This window comes from Puntigrus tetrazona, chromosome 4, assembly GCF_018831695.1.
Source record: "Puntigrus tetrazona isolate hp1 chromosome 4, ASM1883169v1, whole genome shotgun sequence".
NCBI lineage: Eukaryota > Metazoa > Chordata > Actinopteri > Cypriniformes > Cyprinidae > Puntigrus > Puntigrus tetrazona.
Genome location: NC_056702.1, coordinates 19,399,524 through 19,420,994, shown reverse-complemented (window position 1 = coordinate 19,420,994; position 21,471 = coordinate 19,399,524). Strand labels below are relative to the sequence as shown.

Genomic DNA, 21,471 nt, shown 5'->3' with positions numbered 1-21,471 from the left:
GCAGAGAACCAGGAAGGCGCATCGGTCAGACCCATGGGAAGTCGCTGGAATGTATATTAGGTGTGGTCAAAGGTGAATGCAAACAGTGGCTGCATTTCAGGATCTACAGGAACAGACAAAAATGCAGAGCAGAGATCAACAACTGTAAAATAAGCATTTGAGTGAGGAATAGAATTAAGTATTGTATGCACATCAGGTACAATAGGAGCTAATGGCTTAATCAATTCATTAATTTTTCTTAAATCCTGTGTTAATCGCCAAGAACCATTAGCCTTTTTAATTGGATTAACTGGCGTATTGCAGGGTGAATGAGTGCGGATCAGAATGCCTTGAGCCAGTAACTGTTCAATAACAGGCCGAATTCCATCTTCTTTTTCCTTGGAGAGAGGTATTGTTTACAATAAACTGGTGTGCATTTGAGCAGAGTAGCCTTGTATGGGCAGCCGTTAAAAGGCCTGCTTCATCCTTACGCGCGCGCCTCATAGACGAGGGTTAACAGCAGTCAGTTCCAAAGGAGCACATCCTGCATTGACAGTGAGAGAATACACGGCAGGAAACATGAGTTGCAGAGAATTATTGTCAAATGTAATATGAGCACCAAGTTTACGCAGCAAACCTCGTCCCCAAAAGTCAAGACGAGCAAAAACTCAATTTCATCAATCAGTTCCTGTTCTGTCATTTCTGGAGGCGACGTTTTCGCATCCACCAATGCGAATTAGGATTACTTGTGAGATATCGTTCAGGAGTGTATTTTCTTTTCTTTCAGGTTCTCCTTTTAGCATGTCTAATCATTTGAATGCATACAAACAAATTAATTCGAATGTATTCTTTAAAGAGCCTTGTCAAATGTTTGTTTTTCCTCAGAGATTGTTACAGTAATGAATGCCGTGACGGTCAGCTTGACATCAGATGTGGGCGAAGAATATGGACGCCTACCTTGCTTCTTTGCTTAGCTTAAATGAGGACGCTTCATCTGACAGAGGAGGCTCACCGAAGATCTGCGGATCAATGACCTGTTACGCAACAAAAGTATGGGTGAATTCAGATTGATTGGGACATTTTTTTCCAAGTCATTTCAATGACAGAAAATCTGAATTCAACCTACGTTTTATTCCATGCTACATTTCCCATCTGCTTGTCATGTCCACTTGTTTTTCCTCTTTCAGAATATAGAACTTCTGTAAAGTTCTTTAAGAACTCTGTTATGTTCATTTCCAGGGTGACGTCCATCTTTAGTTTATTTCTGGTTTTATGTCACAAATTGTCAATGGGCTCCATGTTTGTGGTAGAGTACAAACACATTGCCACCAGTCTTCACAGGTCCAGTACGAGTTGCAAGTGATATATGAAGGTCCTGTACAGAGAAAAAATGTCCACTAAGAAGCATTTACCTCATCATTCTACCTACAAATACATTTATCCATACCTCCATGCATCACTGCATTCCTCACGTGGTCCTCCAAGTGAACTGTAACAAGTCATTTTCTTCACTGGTGAAGAAAATCCTGGCAGAACTGCTCCGCATCAGGCTAGAACTAAAAGTGCACCAAAAACTGTCCTTGATCCCGTGACAGCCACAAAATACAGATACACTGGTTTCATTCAAATTAAAGTATAAATACACGTTTCCTAGAATTGCAGATGACACAGAAGAGTGTATGTACACAGCAAAAATTGAGAGTTGAAATTTCGGTGTTAAACATCTTAAGTTAATTTCAACACAGAAAGAGTAATTTTAACACATTTAGAGTAAAATGGCGTTTGGTGTTGGAGTTATTTCACAGAGTTGATTATCAGTGTTAAAACAACTCTGTAAAGATGTAATTAGACTCTGCCCACGCAGTTCAAATCGCCCAAAAACATTCGTTTTACAAACTTAAAGTGATAAAATATAGAATAGAGCGCATTTAAAACATTCACCTGATGCGTTTATGTAGTCTTTAAGACTTTTATATGCAATAGGCACGTTGTAGACATGACAGTACATTGCACAGTACTTTTTTTCCATTGTCGATTAAATATTTTATTTTTCTTAAAATAAATAATCGGCACTGTAGATAAAGTACGTCTGTACATTGTGATATTACTGCGTAAACGATGTTGTGCCTCCATCCATCCATACAGTCCTTTTTCATTTACACCTATTTACAATGTCAAAGTCTTTTGCATGTTCCAGGTAAAACGTTGGTCCAGATAAAGTAGAACAAACAGCAGAAGTACATGAAGCTGGATTGCATTGAAGGGTGGTTTGACTTCATGCAATTTCATCTGAAAGGTTGTTTTTTTTTTTACTTGAGAGTGTTTCTCTTTTAGTGTTATTTTAAAAGTGTTAATTTAACACCAGAGAGTGTGGAGCTATATAAACTCAGAAAAAGTGTTGAAATCAACTCTGTGGGAGTTAATTTAACCCTGGATTTTTTGCTGTGTAGTTTGCATTCTACGAATACTCTCCAAAATGGTGCTCCAGTGCCGAATTTTTGAAAAAAGCTGTTATTTTTCTCTGCATAAAAAAAGTTACCGGAGTTTAGGGTTGTTCTGGATACACTGGTGCCAGACGTGTGAGTATTTGGCACCGGTGCTCTCTAGCCAGTGGAAAACGCATCTTTTGAAGCTCGCCAGTCGAACTAATTTCAATCAAGCAAAAGCACCGGCTCTGAACTAGCACCCGGTTCATGCTGGGGGTATTAGAAACCTGAATCATCAAAGACACCTGAAAGAACCTGAGAGGTGCGACTTTAACCACAGGCGTGCATTGTTCCTGAGATGCCCATCTTTATGAGGGTGCACAGGAGGATCTGGTGGTCAACTGTGTCAAAAGCAAAATAATGTCACATGGTAATTCAAGTTTAATTTATTCTATTAGGTTTAGAGTTACCTTTAGAGACATGACATATTGTGTCTTATTCAGCAATCGTTATTATACATCAATTTAAAATAATTAATGTACAGGCCACATATCCTTTCAGTTATCGGGTGCTCCTGTGAGGTTTCTCAACAATTTGGTTCTCCTTCGAGTGGAAACGTTCTGCACTGTTGCCTCCTACTTCACTTTTGCAGTTGCCAATTCTGCACATTTGTCAAGATGCTTGTGAAGTTTTTGGATGTCTTCTACTTCAAATCACTCATGGGTACTCAGACCACAGTGTGAAATATACTACTAATAGACCATTTTGTTTGATAACGTTGCTGGGATGCTGATGACGATTTAATGAGGTTCTCATCTCCAGCCTTGAGAACATGACGACGTAAAATGTAATTTACTTTTAACAGCTTTTCAAAGCAAGTTCTTATTTTAGTTAAATCATGCTGTCTCCTTTACCGTCTCAATGACCTTCATAAAGTATAAGAATAGGTTAGGCAGGTTATTTGCTGTATATACTCATGCTTTGATGCATCATGTTTGCTATGAAGAGACTGGAAACAGGCAAAAGTCATTGTGAACAACATCTGAAACCTTAATGTCATGCATATGAAACATTTTAAGCATGCCATCTTCAGTTCTAGAGCCTGCAGATGTTACCAGTGCTGCAAGGTCAAGAACTGACTTCCTGCCATGGTGTTGATTGGTTTAGATGAGCATCTCTTCATATGTCTCCACAACTCCACAAAAACATCCACTTGCAGTGGACACAGTGCTCATAACCTTTATAGCAACATTTAGCTTTTGGCTTGACTTTGAATGAAACCGATCCATTCTTTTGGACTATTATTGTTGCGCAAGAAGATTCCCGTGTTGGGAAACTTTTGAAATGTCACTTGTCCTCCTTTATAAAGTGTCTCGCTATTTTAAAAAGGTTCCAGATTCCAGTAGGAATCGTGGAAGGCGGATGAGTTCTTGGAGACTGGAGAAACCATGGAAGCATCTTCTCTAGTCCAATTTTTGACTTTGGAAGTTGTTCCTTTCCTCTATAAAACTGCATAACTGCATCCTCTATAAGGCTGCAGCTGAGCTATAGGCACAAAACAACAGTCATTCTACACACAAACTGAGCTCTGAGCATTATTTTAGCACTAGTACTATGCTAACATTTACCTCTTCACATAGAAGAGCATGTATCCGTTCATGGCCATGTTACTTGATGCTTTTGATTCAATTCAATTAAATTCAAGTTTATTTGTATAGCGCTTTTTACAATGGCTATTGTTCCAAAGCAGCTTCACAAAAAGCAAATCATTACACAACAAAAGCAAATCATTCCACAGACAAAAGCAAATCACTACACAGCAGGTTGAATTACAATACAAGAAAATTGAAGATAGAATTAGTCCAGACGGAAGGTTAAGTTTTCCTCGACGTCATCGCAGGAAGGTCATCTCCTCACTGGGTCCACTGGAGAGGCTCGGTACCTAGATGCCTCGGGATGTGCATCCCGAGGTGGAGACAAAAGGATAATTAGCGTAGCGGCCATTCATACTATTGGGAATCACAATGTACTGTAGCATAGGTTTATGTGAATCTTTATGAGTATGCTTTGCTAAAAGATATGTCTTTAGCCTAGACTTAAACTGAGAGAGTGTGTCTGATCCCCGAACATTTGCAGGAAGGTTATTCCAGAGTTTGGGTGCCAAATGTGAAAACGCTCGACCACCTTTAGTGGACTTTGCTATACGAGGAACTACCAGGAGCCCTGAGTTTTGAGATCTTAAAAAGCGTGGCGGGTTGTAGCGAGACAGAAGGCTGGTCAGATAAATGGGCGCTAAACCATTTAGAGCCTTGTAGGTCAGTAACAGTACTTTATAATCAATTCGAAAATGAACAGGCAGCCAGTGCAGGAGGATAAAACTGGGGTTATATGATCATATTTCCTTGTCCTGGTAAGAACTCGAGCGGCTGCGTTCTGCACTAACTGAAGCTTGTTTATTGAAGATGCTGGACAACCAGCGAGCAGCGCATTACAGTAATCCAGTCTAGATGTCATGAACGCATGAACTAGCTTTTCTGCATCTGAGAGAGAGAGCATGTGTCTGAGTTTAGCAATATTTCTAAGATGATAGTAGGCAGATTTTGTAACATGAGTGATATGGTGTTCGAAGGACAGGTTGCTGTCCAATATCACACCCAAGTCTTTAACTGTCGGAGTAACGTTTATATCACATCCATCTAATTGTAGTTTGAGCTCAGAAATTTGCTGTAAACATGAATTTGGTCCGATAAGAAGCACCTCTGTTTTATTAGAGTTTAATAGAAGAAAATTTTTGTTTTATGTCTTTAACACACTCTGTTAATTTAGACATTTCTGATAACTCATCAGGCTTAGATGAAATGTATAGCTGTGTGTCATCTGCATAACAGTGGAAATTAACCCTGTGCTTTCTAATAATGTTCCCCAGGGGCAGCATGTATATCGAGAACAGTAAGGGGCCTAAAACTGATCCTTAAGCCACAGCACACTTCACAGGCATTATACTAGAACGGTCTCCGTTTATATCTACAAATTGATAACGGTCTGATAGGTATGATTTAAACCACTTTAAAGCCTGTCCCTGTACACCAGTGGTGTTTAAACGCTCCAGGAGAATATTATGATCTAAAGTGTCAAATGCAGCAGTGAGATCCAATAAAACTAGTAGCGAGACGCAGCCTCGGTCAGAGGCTAAGAGCAGGTCATTAGTGATTTTAACTAATGCGGTTTCTGTGCTATGGTGCGGTCTAAAACCTGACTGAAACTCCTCATAGACGTCATTCATCTTTAAGAAGGAGCATAACTGCGCAGACACAACTTTTTCTAATATTTTTGATATAAATGGGAGATTTGATATCGGTCTGTAGTTAGATAGTCCATTAGGATCAAGTTGTGATTTTTTGATCAGAGGCTTAATAATTGCTAATTTGAATGGGTTGGGAACGTGACCTAATGATAGGGAGAGTTAATAATATTTAGAAGAGGTTCACCGGCAGCTGGTAATATATCTTTCAGAAATTTAGTTGGAATAGGATCTAATACACATGTGGCAGACTTAGACTTAGTGATTAGTTTATTAAACTCTTCCTGTCCTATGGTTGCAAAACACTGTAACTGAATTTGCTGGGTACTGAGTAGGGCTGGACTATAGGACAAAGTTAAGGGTTGATTTTGACCATCTGGTTCTTTTGATACTGGTGTCACTGCATTCCAGGAGAGACCAACTTTAGTCTGATGCTGAATGAGTGACTAAGTCAATAAAACAACGGGAAGAATCTCTTACCACAATACTAACTGCTGCCCAGATGAGACACTCACTGCAGGAGCATTCAAATGAAGATGCCTAGAGAAAACAAACACAGATGTCAGCCAATCAGAAGTTGCATACTCCTTCTGATGTGATTTAATTAACATCACTCACTTTGAAGTATTGCCGCAGGTTGTCAGTGAGGATTCTTTGAGGACTGATCAGTGAGAGGTAGTTGGAGTCCTCTCTGAAGCTCCTCTGAAAGCCACAGCTTAAACGGCAGAAGAACATCAGCAACGCATGTAATGTTTGAGTCTGAATGCAGGTGTGGACGCGTGATGCTACCTGTCACAAATGTGGAGTCGGCGAAGCTGGAACTCGCCCTCATCTTTCAGATGGGACAGGCAAACCATCAGGAACCAGAAATAAGAGATGATAAGAATAAAAGTCTGAAAGTAATACATTTGAGCATGAATACCCAGTCATCATCTCCTCACTTGCTGATGGTCTCCCAAGACATCAGGATTGAGAGATTCAATGCAGGTCTTCAAGGTAGACAAGAGCTTAGCATTCAGATTCTTGCTGTAGCCTGTCAGCCTGACCATGTGCAGGTTAGTAAGTGCCTAGAAAGTAAAACATTAGTTTTTTTGCTTTGAAACGGTAATCTTAAATATAATGTTGCATAAATTAAGTGTTGGTACCTGAGCATTGTGCTTCCCTCATTCCACCGCTCCTGATGGGAATACATCTTACATGAAAGGAGCACATGTAGTATAAATCCCTAAATTGGGAAAACCGTGATGGGATGTCTTCAGTTAAAGGCTGTCTGTGAAAAGCATGTATGTAAGTGAGTGTGTATGATCAATCAAACAATGAATTATACTCCTTGTTTAAAACATTTTAAGTGTTTAAGTAAACTTCTCTAACCTTCGAGAACTGTCGCGCCTGAAGTTCAGCCAGCAGATCGATCATCTCCTCTCTCTTCAGATGTTGAAGCCCACGTTTCGCTGGTAGAGGTCAAACCTCCGCTGGTCTCCAAATCTGATTCTTTCCTTTCTGGAGGTACAATCAACGCTGGGAGAATTCAAACCTTCACTGGTTTCCAGATCCTATAATTTGCAAAAGCTGACACAAACTCACTAACGTCTGATAACTTACATTTCCATAGTTTTTACCCTCTTGGTGAACACCTTGGCGTTTAATGGTGAGTTTTTGGCTCAAGGACTGCATTTAAAGTCACGTTCAAGCTTTTCTTTTTTAACCATAGAGGCCTTGTCATGTTAGAAATGAAAAGGGTCCTGTCCAAACTGTTGCTATAAAATTATAAGCACACAATATTCCGTAGTAGAATATCATTATATGTTTTAATATTAAAATAGTCTCTTTTCCTCTATCCCAGTTCAATATTCCTCTTTTGATAAAGCAAAGTCGTTATCTTGCACAGCTTAAAATTGAGTAGCGTGATTAGTAGTGATTTTAATTTTGGATAAACCGTTCCAATAAGATTAACAATAAAAGTTACAGTACAACACAAAACCTACCTCCACATTCAATTTCTTGAAGGAGGTCCTGAAAGTAGTTTTCTCCTCATTTCAGGAGCAACATTGATGAGAATATAGTCTGCATCTGGCTGGAAAAACAGTGTTTTGTGAGAACAGCAACAAATTGGTTAAAAGAAAGTGGTTGAACTAGGTATTGCAGTACAAATTCAAAATATTGGAGATGTCTTACTTTAGACTTGATGCACATGCAGGTTGCCAGATTCCCGCTCTGTCCCCTTTCCTTTGCCAGCTTCCATGACAGAAATAAAATACGCTGTTTTCCGCCAAACTGGCAACCCAGGGTTCTGAAGCAGTTCTGAAGGTTAACCGGTTCAATTTAATTTGACTGAATGTCTTCAGAATTCTTTCTTTTATCACACAGTCTACGATTTTCAGATAAAATCAACCGTGACACGTGGGAGGACTCATGAAGTTCTGATCTTCAGAATCGCCCGTGTACGCCTGCTTTAAGAGTAAAAAGCAGTTTGCTGAAAAACTACAAGTTACTATATCGCCCATGTACTGTAATGTTTCTTTCATGTGTGAGAAAATCCCTTACATGGACAAATGCATCAAATATAACTATAGCTGAACAGCATGCAGATAGCGATGCTTGAATTCATGAATAATAAAACTGCAACGGTGTTATACAGTGATTTTGGAGCAAAACGGTATGGATATGAATAAAACGCACTGCACGTGGTCGCACTGTCCTTCGAATATCGAGAATAATATTCTCACACATCTAAAGTGCGCGCACAGAAAAAGCGGTTGATCTATAAGCCAGATGCATGTAACAATACGTCTTATTACAATGTTGTTTTTAGTGCTGAACTTATTTTAGCGTCATACATTTGGTTTAACTGCGCTGTTAAAGGAGGTGATTTTTACCATTCATCTGAACTGTGTGAAAGTATTTTAGATGCTTACATTGTTCTCGCTCCATCCATGCAAAAACTGCGTCCTATCAGCCAAGTTTCTATTTCCTGCTGTGTAACAACAACAGTATTAGAAAAAGAATTGCCTATTAATTCTGCAGTAACACCTTATTAGTAATGCATTAAGTAAAATATAAGTGTTACCAAATATATGTGTTTTCTTCCTCTCTCTGATTACATTAGGTAGATCTTCAAGTGTGTAACGCAACCTTTAGGCAAATCTAAAGTGTGCTGTAAAGCAGCTCTAGCTCAAAATAAAATAATATTTTGAGATTTCCGATACGGCAAGGATTGTTGTACAGCGATGAGCTCGACTTACCAAGAATTTGGCCATTTCTTTATCGGTCAGGTCATCACATCTTCTTGAGTCGACCAGAGAAGATCATCTTCAGGCACCTGCAGGGAATGATGCATCTGAGAAAAAACAGGGACACGTACAAAAATAAATACGATCCTTATAACATAGAAAGGTTGAATTTAAATAAAGTGACCTCTAATTAAGTACAAATACAAATTATAGACCAAGGAAACAATGCTATAATAAACATTGTAGGGAATAAGCGAAAAAATACAAATATTTAGGTACAGTAAATAAATTAGACGCACCAAAAATTACTAGAATGTATATTCAATATTTATTATTAATGAGTGACAAAATGCTTAAAGTATCAAATAATAAGTCAAACTTTCAAATGGCTTCTGGAAATTAAATTCTCCAATTTAATTTAGCGTTAGCAAAACAATTTCCGTTAATCATCACGATATAAACCTAACAAACCCCTCAGATTTGTCGCGGAAAAATTATTATTTTGAAAATTATGAACTGCTCTTCGTTAAATCGTTATAAAACTGTGATATTATTCGAAATATTAACGTTATACACTATAAGACATTACCGTGTCCCAGGAAGTTCACGCGCCCGATACCCGTTTAGGCACGGACGTTACGTTCCGCACGCGTGCAGCGTGTTTAAGTCACAATATACTTTTATACTAATATATTTAATATATGAATGGAGCCGGCTGTGAAATTCAAGCACGCGCCTGTTTAGAACGGTTCAAAACAAAACAAGAAGCGCGCTGGCCGGGCGGTCTCGTGACATCGAGGTATGACGTCACAAACCACGCGTTCGAATTCGAACTTTTTGAATCGCATTTCTTGCGCGAAAGTGTAGAGTATCGACGGATGGTTGTTCTCACCGAATGCTTCAGTCGATAAACATTGTACTGACACGAACTCCTTTTGGTTTATAATATAATCAAACAGTGTTTTATGGAGTTTAGTGAAGTTGAGAGAGAAAGAGTGGAGATGATCGGTCTTACTTCAGACGTGATGTCTGACTCTGTCAGCATTAAAGAGACAGCTGACAAAAAGCCTGTCAAAGGCAACAACAACAAGAGATTCAGGGAGCGTTGGCTCAGATAATGCAGGACCCGTGAAGTTTTGTCCTTCAAACGATGTGGAGAACAGCCCAACAGGTGAGCTGGTTATTGTAGGTGCATTTATTAACATCACTTTCTTTCCCAGAACTCGAATCTGTAGTCAGAGATCTGTAGGTTACCCTCGATTTTTCTTTATTTTAGAAAAACCTGCAAAAGAAAAGAAGATGAAAGGAGCCCGTGCTGTCTTTCGGAGAGTATGGAAGGCTGTAAAGCGTCCTTTCCTTTGCTGTGATCCAAACCGAGTGGTGAATATTACACCACAGCCGGATCAAGATGATTCAGAGCTGACGCCTGTCCCGAGTCCTCCCAGAATCGCACCGACGGCCAACACAGATCCTGAGCCGGTGTGTCTGCCAGGCCAGGTCAGTGAAGATGTCTGTGAAGAGTCGTCGTGTGTGCCAGGTCCCTCCAGGAGCGAGCAAATACCTGACGTAGAAATGGCCGATCCCGAGTCATCACCTGTGGCAGATCCCTCCTGTTCTGATCTGGGTGATGGTGAGTCTTAGTTACTTTAGGTTTCTGTTATTTCTACCATCTGTTGTCTATTACCACGCACTGCTGTAATTCACTGCATGTAACTTTTGTTGTATTATTTATCTCCATTTTAGAAAAGCCTAAAAAGCAGAGAAAGGGGAAAGCGGTCCGTGCGTTCATCAGGAGATTCCGTGAGGCAGTAAAGCACCTCCTCCTCTGTCGTGACTCGAAGATTGTCCAGGGTTCGACGCCACAGGTGGATCCAGACAGTGATGAGGACTTAGCAGATTGTCCCCTTTCTTTTGAGTTTGAGCCAAGCTGTCAGACCAGTTCTGACCAGGGCTATGAAGCTCTCCAGTCCCCCCCCCCACCTGTGCAAGAGGCAAGTGCAAATCCAGCCACTCCAGCCAAGCCAGCCACTCCAGCCAATCCAGCCACTCCAGCCAATCCAGCCAATCCAGCCACTCCAGCCAATCCAGCCAATCCAGCCACTCCAGCCAATCCAGCCACTCCAGCCACTCCAGCCACTCCAGCCACTCCAGCCAATCCAGCCACTCCAGCCAGTCCACCCAATCCAGCCACTCCAGCCAATCCAGCCACTCCAGCCAATCCAGCCAATCCAGCGTTGCGCATGAGCCGGATTCTTCGGATTTGGGAATCAATCTGCAATCCGGTGAATCATTATTACCTATATTTCTCTGCTTTAAATCAGAATTCAGACTGTAAATCTGGTACTGTAACTTCTTCCTATCTGTTTTTCAGGTAGAGCACCTGTCTTTTTATTGGGAGATCTTCTAGGACACGGAAGTTATGGCAAGGTGTATGAGGCAACCTACCTATTTGGTGACAAAACGACGGTAAAGCAATTTTATTGACTTGTATCATCATTTTGCTTCAGATGTAGAGATGTGTGTCCACTGTCGAGATCCTTTGGTGTGTTTGGAGAAATTAACTTAATTTTTGCCATTCACAGGTTGCCGTGAAGTACATCCGCAAGCGTCAGACTGACCATTATCTTCATCTTGTAAGTTGACAAATCTAAGGATTGAGTGACTATTGCTGTAAATACCTGTAGCTAACATAAAGCAGAAATGAAATAGACAACAGAGATTTAAGTGCAAATCTAAGCAGAATGATGTTCATCGTCCAAGTAGTGAACCGTTTTTTTCTCTCTTGCTCTCTCTCTCTAGGCTGGTCATTCCAAACCCGTGCTTGCAGAAGTGGCAATGTTGCTCAGGTTGGGAAAACCTCCATTATGCCCCAACGTCATCAAATTGTACGAATGGACTGAGAAAAAGACGAGCTTCGTGCTCATCATGGAGTTCCCTAAACCTTGCTGTACCTTGAATGAGTACATCGAGTGCTCGGAGCCCATCAATGAACGGGAAGCATGCTGGTTAATCGGTCAGTTAATCCAAGCTTTGAAACACTGCGTCGACCGAAGGGGGTCTTCCACGGCGACATCCACACGGGGAACATCCTAGTGACTCCCACTACTTTGGAGCTCAAGCTAATTGACTTTGGCTGCGCTCAACTGATCCACCATGGGGCAATCTCAGCAGTCAATATCAAGGTGTGTTTTGTGTTACATTGATCACGGTGTTGCCTTTTTGATAACGCAATAGTTCGATGCTAAAAAACGTTTCTCTTGCAGGAGCACAGCTGTACACCCCACCCGAGGTCATGAAGGATTCCACGTTCACGCCGCCCGGCGTATGTCTGGGCTGTGGGCATGATTCTCTTCCGAATCCTGCATGGATATCTGCCCTTTAAAAGCAAAGACAAAATACTGCGTAACTACACTCCCGTGAAACAGACTTTATCCTCAGGTAAACTGAACAGAGACCTCTTTACTCTTGGTGTAGCAAGTAACATGTGTAAAGACCCGATTATTTAATTTGGTACATTTGAAAAGTATGACTAACCTGCGCTCTCCCTCTGAAAACTTTACAGAATGCCGTGGCCTGATTTACCAGTGTTTGACCCGCAATCCAGCTGACAGACCGATGCTACAGCATCTAGAAGAGCACAGGTGGTTTTACCAACTAGACAGCGGATCCTGTGCGTCAACCGGACAACGAAAGGAAGCGTAACACATTAAGTAGGTCTTAAGTTGTCTTTATCTTTAACTTTATCTGCAAAGTTCATTGTTAAACACAGGCACGCTGTATAAGGGGGTATGGAGATTCATGCGATCAAAAGTATGTGACCCTGGACTTAAGTCTTAAGTCGCTAGGGTATATTTATAGCACTAGCCAAAAATACGTCTCAATAATTTTTGCCGTCATTTGGGCGTTAAGTAAAGATCACGCTCCGTGAAGATATTTAGTATATTTCCTATTGTAAATATATTAAAACATAGTTTTTGAGTAATACGCATTGCTAAGAACTTCAGTTGGAAAACTTTCTCAATATTGAGATTTTTTACATTCCAGATTTTCAAATGTTTTGTCCTATCCCAACATTCAACTTTATGACTGGCTTTGTGGTCCATGGTCACGCATAGGAATGAAAAGAGAATAATAAAATTCACAAAAGATGTTCCTCACAAGCTCAATGAAACCCTCTTTCACAATCTCCATCTCCTATTATTGAGCCTATTATTTATGGTTTATATTTTAGAAAAGTCTTCAAAAGTGATGAAGGGGGTTTGGAGAGTGGTGAAGGTTGCACTGGTTTCACTCCGGTATCGCTCACACCACGATTCTAAGGCAAATCCACCCAGAATTGTGGTGATACAATGTCAGTAAGTAAGGATTCACATTTAATCGAAAAAGTCGTGGAAAGTGAGAGGACATGGAGGAACAGGTGTTTTCTCTTACCCTTCGAGACGTGACATAGTAAAACGGTATTGTTTCATTATTTATCAATCATTGTTGTACGTCAATTTCAAATAATTCATGCACTTGGACAATCAGATGTTCAGCTTTTGACTTCTTCAGTTTTCTGAGTCAGCGTCGAAAAGATTAATCTGAATATTTCATTCATACTAAGTCTTTCAAAGTTTTAAAAACCTAAATGCACATTATTTGTAATTGGTTTTTGAACTTTTTATTATCTATGTCTACTTTTAGGATTTGGACAGAAGTCTTCACCTCAGTCCAGTGGAGGAAGGTCAAGACGATTCTAGGAGCCTGATGATGGAGGGGGTCCCTGAGGCGGAAAATATTTATATGATATCAAATAAAAACATGTTAAATATGACATAATGTTGCCATAACCTTCATTTATTAACTTAATCCCATGCTAGAAACATTTTTTTTCATAAAAGGTATACTATAATAATAAAGGTATAATAAAAGGTATATTATTTTATGGAGACTGTAATAATGGCAGTTTTAAGCATAGAATGGAACTTCTTGAAAAATCTTTCAACACTTTAACAATGAAAATAAATAAACACCCTACAGTTTAGGATATTCAATAATGCAAATATGAGACACACTGTACTTGATATTTATTTATATACAATTCCTTTTAAATTGACAAGCAAATACATTTGTGATCTAAAAACAACTTAAACATCTTTAGTCCACACTTATTTTCTATGTTTTATCTTAAGACTAACATGTTACTTAATATTTAGTTGTATGCAAAACATTCAACATTTAAAAAATAAAATTATTAAATTTTTAAATAATAAAAATATCATTATAAAATAATATTAATATAAAATAACATAAAAACTAAATAAAATATAACAAAAATGATATAAAAATATAAATAATCAGTAATATTTAAAAAAGTCAGAAGGATTGCTTCAGAATTTATATTTTAAAGAAAACCAGTTTGAAGGGAGCGCTTTTTTATATCCCACATATGAAATATAATTCAGCAAGAAACTGCAATACCAGGTTTTTAAACATAGATGGCGACAGAAGCAAAACCTTTGAACCGTAGCTTTAACAAGAAATCATGCTGAAGTATGTTGATGCGGAATACAATTATTTCAGTATTTTCCTATTTAGGTTAAGAGGAAACAAGCATTTGTAAATATCTGCAGCATATATTGTGAATAAAAAACTGGATCAATAAAACACTTAAATTTAATTTATTTTAAATATAAAAATACATTTTTGCGTAAATAATCGCACATGTATCGGTTTATTTAATATTTAAAGCATTCTGTAAAATAAAAAGCGCTGTAAAAATAACACCGAAAGCTGTATGCGTATATCTACAAATATGAAAATAAGTAGTATTATGAGAGTATGTTATTGTAATACTGTAGGCATCTCTATTTCCTCTGGGTGGCGAGAGATCTTCCTGCCTGCAAAAGAAATACAATAGTATTAATGACCTTTTAACGTGTAAATAAAGAGATTCGGTGACGTTCAGAACTCACCAGCTCTTTTAACACAGCTGATCTGAAGAAGAACGACAGTAGGAGCAACGAACACTGCGATCTCAACAATAATCACAATGACTGCAGGAAAGATGCGAGAAAAATAGCTAGAGTATGGAGCAACGGACCATATCAAACCCTTGAAAAATTCAGTGATGGTTTCGGTGCAAGCAAAGCCATTTCGTACCTCTGAATAACGTATCGTCTTACACGCGCTATCAGCTGCATCTGTGGATCACATTAGATCAGTTCAAACGTGCTGAGATGTGAACAAGCCATGCATAGCTGAAGCCATCTCAGTGGATCCACTGGTATGTTGTACATTGAGATGCAAAACCATAGTCATGAAGATTATTTTTAAAAAAAGAGACTTGAGATGCTGAGTAAGTGTCAGGGATCACGTACCTTGAGCTGCTGGTTTAGTTTGTCTTGGTTTCTTCTCGGAGCTGCTGACTGGAATCGGTTTTGTTGAATCGACTGCAGCTGCAGAAGATGAACGTTTATAATCAACACAATCTGGAGTACAATCTTGAGGAAAAAGTGAATGATTTATATTATATTCTGTAAAAAGCTTTATTGTGTAATCATTTTGAAACGACTAAAGCACATGTGTCAAACTCACGGCCCGCGGGCCACATCCGGCCCGCCTTGCAATCATATCTGGCCCGCAAGATCATTTTACATTATCGTTATTCATGGCCCATCGATATGAAGCGCTGTTAACGCAATACTGCACAGAACTACAGATCCCATAATGCAACGCTTCAGCTGCCTTGCCGCTTACTTCTCGCGTCAATTAAGTCTAGCTATTACAAGATATTACGAAGATAGCCGTTAGCCAAGATACCCCTCACGATGCCGAAGAGAAAAGTTGATTCTGAAAACAGAGCCTTTAATAACCGATGGGGCCAGGGTAAACCCGTGTGTCTCATTTGTGGAGCTAATTCAATATAAGATGGCACTTTGAGACAAAACACAAGGATAACCTGAAAGACCTGGATTCAGAGCAAGTAATGTTGAACCAAGTCAGCACAAATGTGTTCCCCAAAACGAACTGAGCACACTACGCGCTGAGTTCGCACAGCGCTTTAGTGACTTTGAAGCACAAAAAGAGTTTTGAGTTGCTTCGCAACCATTTGCCGTCGATGTTGAAACTGCACCTGCGCAGATTCAGATGGAACTGATTGAGCTGCAGTGTAATGGGACACTGAAGGCAAAAAGTACGACACTGTTCATTCACTCCATCCCTACATCAATGCCTCAGCTCCGTCTTCATGCGGCTCGAACCTTGTGCACGTTTGGGAGCACATATCTGTGTGAGAAGCTCTTCTCAGTGATGAAGGTGAACAAAACAGCACACAGAAGTCGTCTCACTGATGAGCACCTGCTGTCCATCCTGAGAATCTCCACAACACAGGACTTTACACCAAACTTGTTGCCAAAAAAGATGCCAGGTATCCGGCTGCGGTCAGAGCATATAATCAGATCAGAGTCATAAGAGCAAAGAAAACGGAATGATTTGAATTGGTATTGCTGAAAAGCACACATTTTATGTACATTTCCAGGTTTTGTAGCATGTTCATATTTCTAACTTGTATAATTTCGACAGGAGATATTTTTAAGGAGAGCAAAATCTTTTGGGATATTTAAGTTTATTTTTTTATATATATACATTGACATAGGAGCAAAGGAATTTGAATGTTATATTTAACAAGATGTTTTTATGAAGAGCAAAAATTAAATAGAAGTAATTTAAGGTTTACGTTTGTTTCAGCATAATAACATTTAGTTTTAGTGTGTTAAATAAATGTTTATCCTGTTCGGCCCGCGACCTAAAGTGTGTTTTGAATTTTGGCCCCTTGTACAACTGAGTTTGACATCCCTGGACTAAAGGTGTACTATGGTCGTGACTCGTGTATAAACCAGACACTGATGTTGTGAGTCAGTGATGGTGCACCTGGTCGTGTAGTTTGTCTTGGTTTATTCTTGACTGGGAGCGGTTTTGTTGAATCGACTGCAGCTGCAAGAAGATGAACGTTTATCATCGACACACTGTTAAACATTCATTTTATCATCCTTGATAAACTCACATGAAATATAGTTTGCGTTGAATTATCACGGGATGAGAGTTATTTCTGTACAACATTAAGTTGTTTATGCCTAATTTTTAAGAGTAAAAAGCTGCAGCATGTATCTCTTTAGTTAGTCCTCAATTAACTACATTATTAATCCTCATGTTGTGTTTGTGAAATCCATTGGGTTTGGTTTTCTTTTACCTGAATACTTGACAGTATACGTGACCGAGGTCTTCGGTTGATTTCTCTGAGTAACCTCACATCTCCACTCTCTGTTGAGATCTTCATTCTGGAGTTTTGTAGTCAGAGAGATGTTACAGTGTTCTGAGGAGAATGAGATCTGATATCTGGAGTCTGTCTGTAGATTCACACCAAACTGATTCACCCAGATCAGCTGAACTTCATCACGGACCAAAGAATCACAAGAGATTAGATCACAATACAACTGACAGGAGAGAGTCACAGAGCTGCCTGGACTGATCTGAGAGGAGGATGAAGTGACTGAAAGACAAAATAAAACAGAAATCATTGACACTGAACGTGTGAGATTAAACGTAAAGAAAGGATTTAATCATACAACTTAAAGAAACACTCACCATGAAGAAAATGCAGATAAACGCGTGAATCATTTCCTTGTTGTTCATTCTTTCCTTGTTTTCCAGTCACAAATTGCCGGCAGATGTAAGATCCATGATCTTCTTTCGTGACTTTAGTGATGTTCAGAGAGCAGTCAGAGCCCAGACTCAGTCTCTCAGATCTCTCTATGTCTTTCTTCTTTTTCCTCCATAAATCAGTTCAACTGTCCCTGATTGTTTGCTATACATCCATGCAGTTGATGTACAGCCAAAAGAGCATTATTACAGGGCAGACTGACATTTTCACCAGAACTGCAGAACACATGAGTATCACTCGCTCCACCGGTACCTAAATGATGATAATAATTATTAAAGCTTGAATAAACATTCGCAAAAAGTTGTCTTGAGAAAGCAGTGGTTTAAAATGCTTGTAGTTTGAATGTGTTGATGTGAAGAAGTTTGAAAGTAGAATAAACAATAGACGGATAAATAGTCGCTATGTGATAGACCCGGGTGGTTGCTAGGGTGTTGCCATGTGTTTCTAGGGTACTCAGGGTGCTTGCTAGGGTATTCTGGGAGGTTGCTATGTGATAGATAGATAGCTGGATAGATTTCAGACATTTTCTTGATGAATAATCTGTAAATACAATCTTTTTGTCTCATGTTTTCAGTTCAGGTAGTTGCAGAAAGAAACGAAGAAATCAGGGTTAACAAAAAATTGATTAAATGAAAAAAACACCCTGTGCTTGCAAAGATGAGTAATTTATGATGATTTTTATTTTCAAAAATCCTTATGAATGCAGATCGAGTGAGAACCATATATATATATCTATAAATATATATAAAATTTACTGGGACCACATTATATTACAGAACAGATGCACTGATGTATTTGTAGCACACTTGAAACTGTCTTTCATACAATAGTGCACTCAAGTGGTAACTAATTACGTTTTTAAAAACAAAGTATGTTAAAAGTGCATTTTAGTTCATGTTCATGGTGCAGAGTTGAGTACACTTAGATGATCTTAAGTTCATCTTAAGAAGTACTAAACTGTTTTTTTTTTTGCATGTCATATAATCTGCTTTCTGGTATACTTCATAGTTTAGGAGACTTTAGAGAGTTTCAAATGTACAATTCTAAACAAGCAATAAATAATAAAACGGTATTTACATCACTTGAATTTCATCAAAATTTCATTGTGCCGAGTTAAGCTTCAGAAATCAAACTAAATTGTTTAAATAGACCGTTGTTCAAATCGTGCATCTTTTATGGTAAAGATAATAAAGAGATTTCTTCACCTGTGAGAAGTGCAGAGAGAACGAGTCCCAGCAGACACATCTGACTCTTATCAGCCATTTTCTCTTACTGTCCAAATAATTGCATCTCTTCCTTTAAACGTCGCCAGCTCCTCCTCCAGACTTTAAGATCCTATTTAAGATCGCCCACACTATACCGATGAATTACTTTTCTGCTCATCAGTTAATCTGAGGCGGTTAACACTTATTGTAGTTTGAATTTAATTGTAGAATTGAGACTTTGAAGAGCTATTTGTTTGCTTCATTGCGAGGTTTTCAGTCAGCCAAATGCTGCCTTTAGATAGCGTACGTACATCTAGGAGACGTCTATGTGACATCAGCAAGACGTATTATTTAGGTAGTTTGCTCATCTGCAATACGTCTATTGAGCGTCTCCTTTTAGATGTCTAATAGACGTCGATTAGATGTCTTTGAGATGTTATGCTTTCGAATGCATGCACAACTGACGTCTGCTAGATGTTTGTAGCCAGCAGATGCTTTCCAGATCAAGAGATCTTTAACAGACATCTTGCAGACGTCACGTGTGCTATCACAGTAGACACATCTACATCAACATCTACATTTCAAAGAATGAGCTTGAATCATTGCCTCAATTGTTGTGTAACTAAAACTTTTTTCTCTTCCCGTTACTAATGGCTGTATTTTTTGGTGTGTTGTTCTCGTTGTTGTTGAGGTGTGTTAGCGTGTGAATACAGCACGTGAGAACTATGTAGGTTTCACCGCACTGCGACCAGCTCTGAACACAGTTTAGACTGAAAATCTCACACATTCTGATGAAGTTCCTCTTTAAGTGATTTTTGCTGTATAGTTGCTGCAGACCATTTACAAATTACTGCCAGTTTCGAAAAAAAAATCGGCAGCCGTCAGCAGGAAGTGGCTGACACTAAAACCAGATGTCGACTGTCGCTAAAAAAACGGAAATGGAAGGCGGCGGCAAGACAGATAATTATATAAATGTAGAATAGTTTTCAATGCATATTTAAATTAGTTTTTAATTTGATTTTATATAATTCATATTTTTGTTTAAAAAGGTTTATTTATGAGATGCACTTATGTTGTATATTTATTATAAAAGCTACACACACAAAGACCTGCCTAGAAGACAAAAGAGAGAGCGTCTCAATGAACTTTATTTAAAGTCATTTCGCTGGGTTACGATATTTCGTACATTTGACTTTACGACGATACGCACAATTGACATTTGACAAAAATGACTGCAATTTCCAAACATCATGGCCCAGCCTCCTTAAAACAGGTAGTTCATCCTATGGATTAGATTAAACCAGGACTAGGTCTTTGACATTAACAGTTACAGTTTCTAGAATAGTGTCTTGGCGAAAAACATCACCTGTGAGCGTTTTAAGACCAAACAATGGAAGTAATGCATTTTAAGTTACATCAGTGCAAGTTTTTCTAGAAAGACAAGAGATAAAGATTAAACATGTGAAATGCATGTGTGGTTTGTACAATGTTCACCTGTGGCATTATCCTCAAAATATATGGCATGCTTCGTCTGAAAGTGTTCGGGATCTGAAAATGCCTGAGAATCGAGCGTTTAATCTCGTCGTTATACATTACTGACACTCTATTCTCCAATTTGATACCGAAATGATACCATTTCAGAAGTTGAATAGCATTTACGCGTGGATATGGTTTTGCATGTTCTGAACAAATTCACTTTTTGGAAATGTAATGCTTCATTTTCTTGTAATAACCGATATCCAGGTACACACAAGGTGAAGACAGAAATAAGGAAAGAAGGGAGAATGTATAGAAAGAAGTAGTTCGTAATTAAAACTGTTTGGTCAATTGTTACAGTAGGTTAACGGATATCGGACAGTCTTCTGAAAAGTTCAACACACAAAACGATTATGGATAGTGTTGCGTGTGTAACTTCTATAATTGAACCATTGAACTAAAGTAGGCAAAGTTACACTATCGATAACAACTAAAATCAAACTTACGACGCCACAATTACTTTGATCACTAATTTCCAAACTTATCTCTAGAAAAATCGCCGCCATTTTTGAAGTAATTGTTAGGTGATTGGTTGCGTCCACGTTAGTAGATACTGATTGGCTGCTACCGAGTGGAAGGCGGAAGCCGACTGCGATTCCATTTGCAGATGTTTATTAGAAACACACACACAGATGAGAATGGTCAAAGACAAGCAAGGGTTGGCAACAGTAATTTCAGTCCGGAAGGCAAACATACACAAAGGGATATCCGTGGGCAAAGTCGAAGGAAGGCAAAGGTCAATAACAAAGTTCAATAGAGATCGGTTATCGTAACAAATAAGGAAGATCCGTGAAGCCGTGAGTCGATAAAGCAAGCAATGGTCATACACAATGATAGTCAGTAGCACAATGGGTAAACGCTCGTAAGGCAGACAGGCTGGCAATACTTCGCGTGAGAGCTAAATAGCACCAAACAGGAAGTGGTGATAGAGGAGCGGCTCGAGTCAGTAATCAGGAGAGGGCTCCCTCTGCTGGCTGGATGTTACAGAACCCCACACACACACTAGGAGCGACTCCTGGAGCTTTTCGTGACGTCGCCCTTGTGGGCGTCCTCGTGGTCGTGGTTGGTCCTGGGCAGAATCTTGTGATTGATT

The 21,471-nt window shown here is 39.1% G+C and overlaps 2 long non-coding RNA genes and 1 pseudogene across 2 annotated transcripts; all 3 read right to left on the bottom strand.

The window, feature by feature from the left end:
* Positions 1–6,011: 6,011 nt before the first annotated feature.
* On the bottom strand, positions 6,012–6,534 carry LOC122343198. The gene is made up of 3 exons (XR_006250720.1): positions 6,496–6,534; positions 6,325–6,421; positions 6,012–6,246 (listed from the first exon to the last, which is right to left on the bottom strand). It is a non-coding gene; the product is annotated as an uncharacterized LOC122343198 (long non-coding RNA).
* An 8,001-nt stretch (positions 6,535–14,535) lies between these two features.
* On the bottom strand, positions 14,536–15,092 carry LOC122343189. Its single transcript, XR_006250711.1, has 3 exons — positions 15,078–15,092; positions 14,891–14,971; positions 14,536–14,815 (listed from the first exon to the last, which is right to left on the bottom strand). It is a non-coding gene; the product is annotated as an uncharacterized LOC122343189 (long non-coding RNA).
* On the bottom strand, positions 15,093–18,900 carry LOC122342245 (annotated as a pseudogene).
* Positions 18,901–21,471: the final 2,571 nt, after the last annotated feature.